Here is an 8,514-nt window from a genome sequence, read left to right as displayed (position 1 = left end):
TCTCTTTAAATGCTGCCTCTCCTTCATTTTCTCTATTCTTTCCTCTGGGGACTTCTACCTAGGCAAATGTTCGGACTTCTCATTTTTTTCCTCCACCTCTGCTATCGTCATTCTTATTTTCCGTTCCACTGTCTCTCTTCGCCGCATTCTAGTAATTTCTTCAGAAATGTCTTCCGGTTTGCTAATTTTCTTTTCAGCTGTAGTTAGTCCTCCACCGAGAGGTTTTTTTGGTTCACTTCAACAATTGTTTTTTCATTTCTAGAATTTCCCTTTGTTTTTTGTTCTTCAAATAGGCCTGTTCATTCAAATAATTATTGCTTGCTCTTCTTTGTGAATGAGTTAAGTTTAAACATTTCACACACAGCTCTTCTATACTCCACACCCAACAAGTCCAGCATCTGCAGTCCTTGGGTGGGTAATTCTGTTCCTTGCTGATTTTGCTCTCAGTCAGAACGTTTCACCTTTTCCTAAGCCTCATATGCTTAATGAGCTCACTGCTTGATCTTAATCTGTGGGAATCCTGGGGGACTAAACTTGGCAAACGTTCCCGCAGAGAGAATTACTATTTGGTATTATTTCAGACCCCTGAGAAGAAGCAGTCTGAGGCTCAGACTCTCCGCCTTGCTGCTGGGCCTGGGCACAGCAAACGACAGGCGTGCTGCTGTTCGCACTAAATCTAATCCCCATCTCCATTCCCAACTTCTCAATTTCCTTAGAATTCCTTCAGTCCATCAACAGGGGGTCAGGATGCAGCAGACATGCTTAGAGTGATGACCCTTCCCTCGGCAGAAGTCTAGCCTGAACCAGAGTCCTGGGTCTAGGAGCACACCTCCACAGGTCTTTCCCCTCATCATCACGAATAAAGAAAACTCACTCATTCTGATCTACATACATCACTATCTGCTTTGAATCCACTCGGACCGACTTTCTCATGCCCTTTCCCTCTATTTATGTCCGTTACCACAAGAACCACAGGTTCCTAGGTCAACTCCCACACTCAGATCTCCCTAAGCTTCTATATGTCTCTTATTCTGCCCCTTTACCACTCTTCTTCAATTCCTGAACCCTTTCACCACGCCCCTTAAAATTCATGGTTTGGCAAAAGTGCTTTAATTTCACCCTTTCTTCTGAATGCTCCCTTTCCCTTCTTGCTATAACTGAAATCTGAATCTCCCCTGAAAGCACTGTTTCTTTGCAGCCTTCTCACACGCTAGCTGTTTTTCTCTCTCACACCTCCACTGACGCTGGGCTAGAAGCGGGGTGGTGTCTCCTTGTTCCTCACTGCCACTTTCATCCTTTCTCCCTTTCTTCTCCCTAAAGGAAAACTCCAGCTTTGGCTTTCATATCTTCAGATGACACCACCTGTTACCTCTCATTTTGATGTCATCTACCAGCCTGTAGGTTAAACCTCCCACCCCCATTTCACAACAGTTTTGGCTCCTGGCTCACAACCACTCTCTCCAATACTCCCCATGTCTTAACCAGTGGCAGTCCCAATATATGGAGATTCTTCCGACACCTTGCCCTCTCAGTTCCTTGAACTCCTCTCCTCCGATGATCTTGTTCTCCACCTCCCTCAGCAACTCACTCCCATGGCCATATCTAGATTCTGTCATTATTGATAACCGTAATCCTTCTATAATCTCAATTTTATCAATTCCACTCTTTAATCACCCCTTCCTATTTTTCCAGCTCCCTCCTCCTGATACCACAAAAACCCATCTGTCCTTCAATCCTACCTCCAACCCCTCGAACTAATTACCATGATATTTCATTTACTTCCCTACTCAGCCTGAACTCATGAAAAATTACTATAATTGTCCCCTTGCATAAACGTTTGACTCCTAGCCCTTATCTTTCTAATCTATTTCTCAGTGAAACCATAAACTTGGAGAAGCCAGCTCTCCCCCAGCTCTGCACCTATGTAGCTTTACATGGCTGAAGAAAAATGCACAACCACGTTGATTGGTCTCACTTTAAGTTCTTGACCAGAAGTCCTAAGCATGCCCTTAGTGCTGCCAGGCAGTCACACTACATGGTCCGGTCCATTCCCTCTCCCACTCTCCTAAACCATGATTCATGTCTTTTTCTCAGTTCTCAACCGTTGAACACTGTCCTTCGTCATCTGCATCTCAGGAGATATATTCCAGTACATCTTGCCTACAATTGCCTTTCTCTAGCAATATCAATATTTCTCTCTAGGGATCATTTCCAGCAGTATAAAAGCATAACCCACTTCCCTTGCCAGTTCTGCCCCATTTTTTTGTTCCCCTTGCAACAAAATTTCTTTAAGAAGTTGTTTATACTCTGTGGTCGATAAACATACTCTAATCAGGCCTTCGCCCCTATCACTCCACAGACACTGTCCTTGTCAAGATCATGAAAAACTTCCACATTGGTCAGTTCTTACTCCTCATCTTATTTGACCAAACAGAAGAATTTGATGCAAATGATCAGCGTCTCTTGATACACTTTTCTCTTAATTTCTAGGACACCACATTTAGTTTATGCTTATGTGTAAGTGAAATAAATGACAGCAATGACATATAATATACATATATGATATATATGATATACCATGCTGACACTAATCAAAAGAAAATGGGAGTAGGTATATCAATTTCAGACAGAGCAGATTTCAAAGCAAGGAAAGTTATCAAAGATAAAGAGGGGTATCACATAATGACAAAGGAGTCAGTACTCCAAGAAGACATAACAATCCTTAATGCGTATGCACCTAGTGACAAAGTATCAAAATACATCAGGCACAAACTGATAAAAAATCCAAAGAAAAATAAGTGGATCCACTATTAAAGTTAGAGACTTTAATCAGCACCCCTATCAGAAATGGACAATCTAGCAGACAGAAAATCAGTACAGACATAGTTGAATTCAGTAACACCATCAATCAACTGAATATAATGGACGTCTATAGACTGCTTCATCTAAAAACAGCAGAACACATATTCTTCTTAAGTTTACCTGGAACGTTCACTAAGAGAGACCACATTCTGGGCCATAAAACACACCTTAACAAACTTAAAAGATTAGAATTCATACAATGTCTGCTCTCAGACCACAGTGGAATTAAACTAGAAATGAATAACAAAGTGATAGCTAGAAAACACCAAAATACTTGGAGATTAAACAACACACTTATAAATAACATATGGGTCAAAGAAGAATTCTCAAGAGAAAATTTTAAATATTTTGGACTAAATGAAAGTGAAAATACAACATCAAAATTTGTGGGATGCAGCAGAAACAGTACTTAGAGGGAAATTTATAGCATATATTAGAAAAGAAGATCTAAAATCAATAATCTAAGCTTATACCTTAGGAAACCAGAAAAAGAAGAGCAAGTTAAACCCAAATTAAGCATAAAATAAGAAAAAATAAAACTAGAGCAGAAATCAATGAAACTGAAAACAGAAAATCAACAGACAAAATCAACACCAAAAGCTAGTTCTTTGAAAACTATCAATAAAATTGATAAACCTCTAGTCGGGCTAAGAAAAAAAAAGACAAGACACAAATTACTAACATCAGAAATGAAAGAAGGGACATCACTTCAGATCCCATAGACATTAAAAGGATAATAAAGGAATATTATGAACAACTCTATGCCCATAACTTTGATAACCTAGAGGAAATGGACCGATTAGTTAAAAGACACAATCTGCCAAAACTCACACAAGAAGAAACAATCTGAATAGGTGCATATCTATTAAATAAATTGAAACAGAATTAAGAGCCTTCCAAAAGAGAAAGCACCACGTCTAGATGGGTTCACTGGAGAATTTTAACAAACATTTAAGAAACTGTACCAATTCTCTATAATCCCTTCCAGAAAACAGAATCAGAGGGAATATTTCTGAACTCATTCTTTGAAGCCAGCATTAGCCTAATACCAAAACCAGATAAAGACATTATAAGAAAACTACGAAGCAGTGTCTCCCATGGACATAGATGACAAAAATCCACAAAATATTAGAAAATGAAATCCAATATTGTATAAAAAGAATTACATACCACAACCAAGTGGGATTATCCCAGGTATGCAAGGTTGGTTCAATACTCAAAAATCAATTAGTCACATCAACAGGCTAACAAAGAAAAATCACGTGATATCAATAGATACAGAAAAAGCACTTGACAAAATCCAATATCCATTCATGATTGAAAAAAAACAAAACCTCTCATCAAACTAAGACTAGAGGAGAACTTCCTTAATTTAATAAAGAAAGAATATCAACCAAAAAGCCTCTAGCTAACATCATACTTAAGGCTGAGAAACTCGAAGCTTTCCTGCTAAGATCAGGAACAAGGCAAGGATGTCCTCCTCTCTCATCACTGCTTTTCAATATCATACTGGAAGTCCTAGATAACCCAATAAGATATGAAAAGGAAATAAAAGATTGGGAAAGAACAAATAAACCTTGCTCACTGATGACATGATCATCTATGCAGAAAATCCAAAAGAATGGACAGAAAACCTCATGGAAACAATAAGTGATTATAACAAAGTTGCAGGATACAAGATTAATATACAAAGGTCAATGATTTTCCTATAACCAGCAATGAACAAGTGAAATTTGAAATTAAAAACATTACCAGCAGAGGACAGAGGATTTTTAGGGCAGTGAAAATACTCTGGATCATACTATAGTAATAGAAACATGTCATTATACATTTGTCCAAACCCACAGAATATAAAACACCAAGAGTGAATCCTAAGGAAAACTATGTTCTTTGGGTGATTATGATGTATCAATATAGGTTAATTAATTGTAACAAATGTACCACTCTGGTGGAGAATGTTGATAATGGAGAGGCTATGCATGTGTGAGGGCAGGGGCTATGTGGGAGATCTCTGTAGCTCCCTCTAAATTTTGCTGTGAATCTAAAACTCCTCTGAAAAATAGTCTTTAAATATTTAAAAAATACATTATTATTTCCAGTAGCACCCTCTAAAAATGAAATACCTAGATATGTCTAACAAAATATGTATAAGAGCTAAATGCAGAAAACTATGCAATTCTGATGAAAGATATCAAAGAAGAACTAAATTAATGGGCAGATATTCTATGTTCATGGATAGGAAGACTCAGTACTGTTGATATCAGTTCTTCCCAACTTGATCTATAGATTCAATGCAATTTCAATCAAAATCCCAGAAAATTATTTTGTGTATATCAACAAACTGATTTTAAAGTATATATGGAGAGGCAAAAGACCCAGAAGAGCCAACTCAGTATTGAAGGAGAGCAAATTCTGAGAACTGACACTATCTGACTTCAACACTCACTGTAAAGCTATGGTAATTAAGACAGCGTGGTATTGAAAGAATAGACAGATCTGTGGAACAGAGTAGAGGCTCAAAAATAGACCCACATAAATATAGTCAACTAACCTTCAACAAAGGAGTAAAGGCAACACGATGGAGAAAAGATGTTCTTTTCAATAAATGCTGCTAGAACTGGACATTCACAAGCAAAAAAAAAAAAAAAAATGAATCTAATCACAGACCTTACATACTTTACAAAAATTAACTCAAGATGGATCATAGACCTAAATGCAAAGCACAAAACTATAAAACCCCTAGAAGATAACAAAGCAGAAAACCTACATGATCTTGGGTATGATGATGACTTTTTAGCTACAACACTAAAGGCACAATCCATGAAAGAAATAATTGATAAGTTGGACCACATTAAAATTAAAAATTGTGCTCTGCAAAAGACAGTATCAAGAGAATGAAAAGCCACAAACTATGAGAAAATATTTGCAAAAGACACATCCGATAAAGGACTGTTAATCAAATTGTACAAAGAATTCTTAAAACTCAACACTAAGAAAATTAACTCTGGGGGCCAGTCCTGTGGCCAAGTGGTTAAGTTTGCATACTCCACTTCAGTGGCCCAGGTTCACCAGTTCAGATCCTGGCCACGGACCTATGCACTGCTCATCAAGCCATGCTGTGGTGGCATCCCACATGGAAGAACTAGAATGACCTGCAACTAAGATATACAACTATGTACTGGGGCTTTGGGGAGACAAAAAAAGAGAGGAAGATTGGCAACAAATGTTAGCTCAGGGCCAATCTTTCTCATCAAAAACTGCATATTAAGAAAATTAATAATTCAATTAAAAAATGGGCAATGGGCCAGCCCTGGAGGCCTAGTGGTTAAGTTTAGCACACTCTGCTTTGGTAGCCTGGGTTCAGTTCACAGGCGCAGACGTACACCACTCATCTATCAGTAGCCATGCTGTGACAGCAGCTCACATACAAAATACAGGAAGCTTGGCAACAGATGTTAGCTCAGGGTGACACTTCAGCAAAGAAAAAAAAGGGGCAAAAGACCTTAACAGACATCTCATCCATTTTTAAATGGGTTGCCTTTTTATTGTGGAGTTGTAGGAGTTTTTAATACATTCTGGATACTAGACCATTATCAAATAAATGATTTTCAAATATTTTCTTGCATTTTGTGGGTTGTCTTTTCACTTTCTTGATACTGTCCTTTGATGCACAAGGACACTTTTCCTGGACTTAATTTTGATGAAGTCCAATTTATTTTTTCTTTTGTTATTTGTGCTTTTGGTGTCCTATTAAGAAACCACTGCTTCATCCAAGGTCACAAAAATTTACACTTCTATTTTCTTCTAAGAGTTGTGCAGTTTTAGCTCTTATATTTAAGTCTTTCATCCATTTTGAGCTATTTTTTGTGAATGATGTAAGGTCCAAATTCACTCTTTGATGTGGATGTCTAGTCATCCCAGCATCATCTGTTGAAAATACAATTCTTTCCACCATTGAATGGTCTTGGCATCCTTGTAAAAAATCAATTAACCATAGCTTTGAGCTTATTTCTAGATTCTCAATTCTATTCCATTGATCTGTACTTTAGTACTTTTGAGAATGCATTGGTTATTGTCCCCATGAAACTGTGAGCTCCTTGAGGGCAGGGTCATATCTTTATTCATCTTAGTATTTTTAACCCAGCATTTAGCAGACCCTCAAAACATGCTCACTGAGTAAGTGAACGTAATCACTGAGTTTCGAGGAAGGGAATGGGAAGGGAGGAACAGGAGGAACGTGGGCTCCTTTCCTCATGAAGTACTTTATCATTTGAGGTGGATTTGAACTTCTGCATCCCTTCTCCATTACTTACAACAGCATTCATTTTAACATTTACTGAACATCTTCTTACACAGAAAGATGGGCATCTCAAAGTTTTCAATTGAGGAAAGAAGATATATCATGAACTCAAACAGCAGCAATTAAAAGCTCCAAGTGTTGTCAGATAACACAAAGAAAATGCTACTAGAGTTAGAGGGTGCAGAAGTCACCTTCGACCAGGAGATCTATGAGTATCCCAATCACTCATCAAATCTTCTTGAAGGGTAGTTAATACTTTGAATTCACTGCCAAAAGAATTTCTAAAAAAGAGATGGAAGTTTGAATTTTACTAATAGTACCATTTGGGGGTTTTGATTATCTCTGAAGGGAAAGATCAGCTATCCTCCTAAAATAAGCTACTAATGAACTTATTTTAGGGCCTATCGAGTTGTTTTGGTTTACTTGACATATAATATACCTTGGAAGTATAAGACCACTTGTAAAATTTTTAAAATGTAAGTTGAATGATTAACACAGGATTAATTTCAGATGGCACAGAATAGGATTTACGCACCTGAAACCACGGATCTGAATTATAATTTTAGGCTTTCCCTTCACTTCCCCAGCCAACCCAATTACCATCAAGTTCATTTTTACGAAAGATAAAATGATCTTGAAGCTTGGATATAAAATTTTAAAAAGTCTGCTAGTAGAAAACACAATATATACACTTAGATTCTACGAAGAGTTTCTTGCTCAAAGATCTGATATTAAAGATAGATGAAAAGGAGGTGGCAGATTGGTGGACGAGAAACGTGGCCTTTGGAGTCACAGACCTGCTGAACAGTTCCTCCACTTAGCAACCATATGCCCTGAGTTTCCGAGTCTTCTTCTTGTGTGCATGTTTGTAAAATGGAGGTATCGCCTTCCTCAGAGTGGTTATAAAGATCTCACAAGATGGTATATATGTCCCTAAAGTAGGTACTCAATAGTTAGTAAAGGAGAATAAGTGTGTTAAGAAAAACCCGGGTCTCAATACAGACATGGAGAAATTCGCCATAATCAGAAGGACCAGGGTTTTGGGTCAAACGGATCTAAATTAGAATGCTGTCTCTGCCACTGCATGCGTGTTCTTGGCTCTGGTTCCAAGTAAAAAGGGTTAGTACATTTCTTTTCCTACTCCAGGGCTATGTAACAGCCCAGGTAGAGAACATGAGCAAGTTTAAGTCAGTCACAAACAGGGTGAATACTTGACTCTTGACTCAATATGACATCTGTTTGGTATATGCATAGAGTTTGTGATCAAATGGACCCGGAATGTGGTCGCTTGCTAGCCATGCGATTTGGAGAAAATTATACAATCTCATTTTGGCTTCTCATCCTTCGAATGA

The sequence above is a fragment of the Equus przewalskii genome, chromosome 23 (assembly GCF_037783145.1).
Source record: "Equus przewalskii isolate Varuska chromosome 23, EquPr2, whole genome shotgun sequence".
Classification (NCBI taxonomy): Eukaryota; Metazoa; Chordata; class Mammalia; order Perissodactyla; family Equidae; genus Equus; species Equus przewalskii.
Note: the sequence above shows the minus strand (reverse complement) of the source record.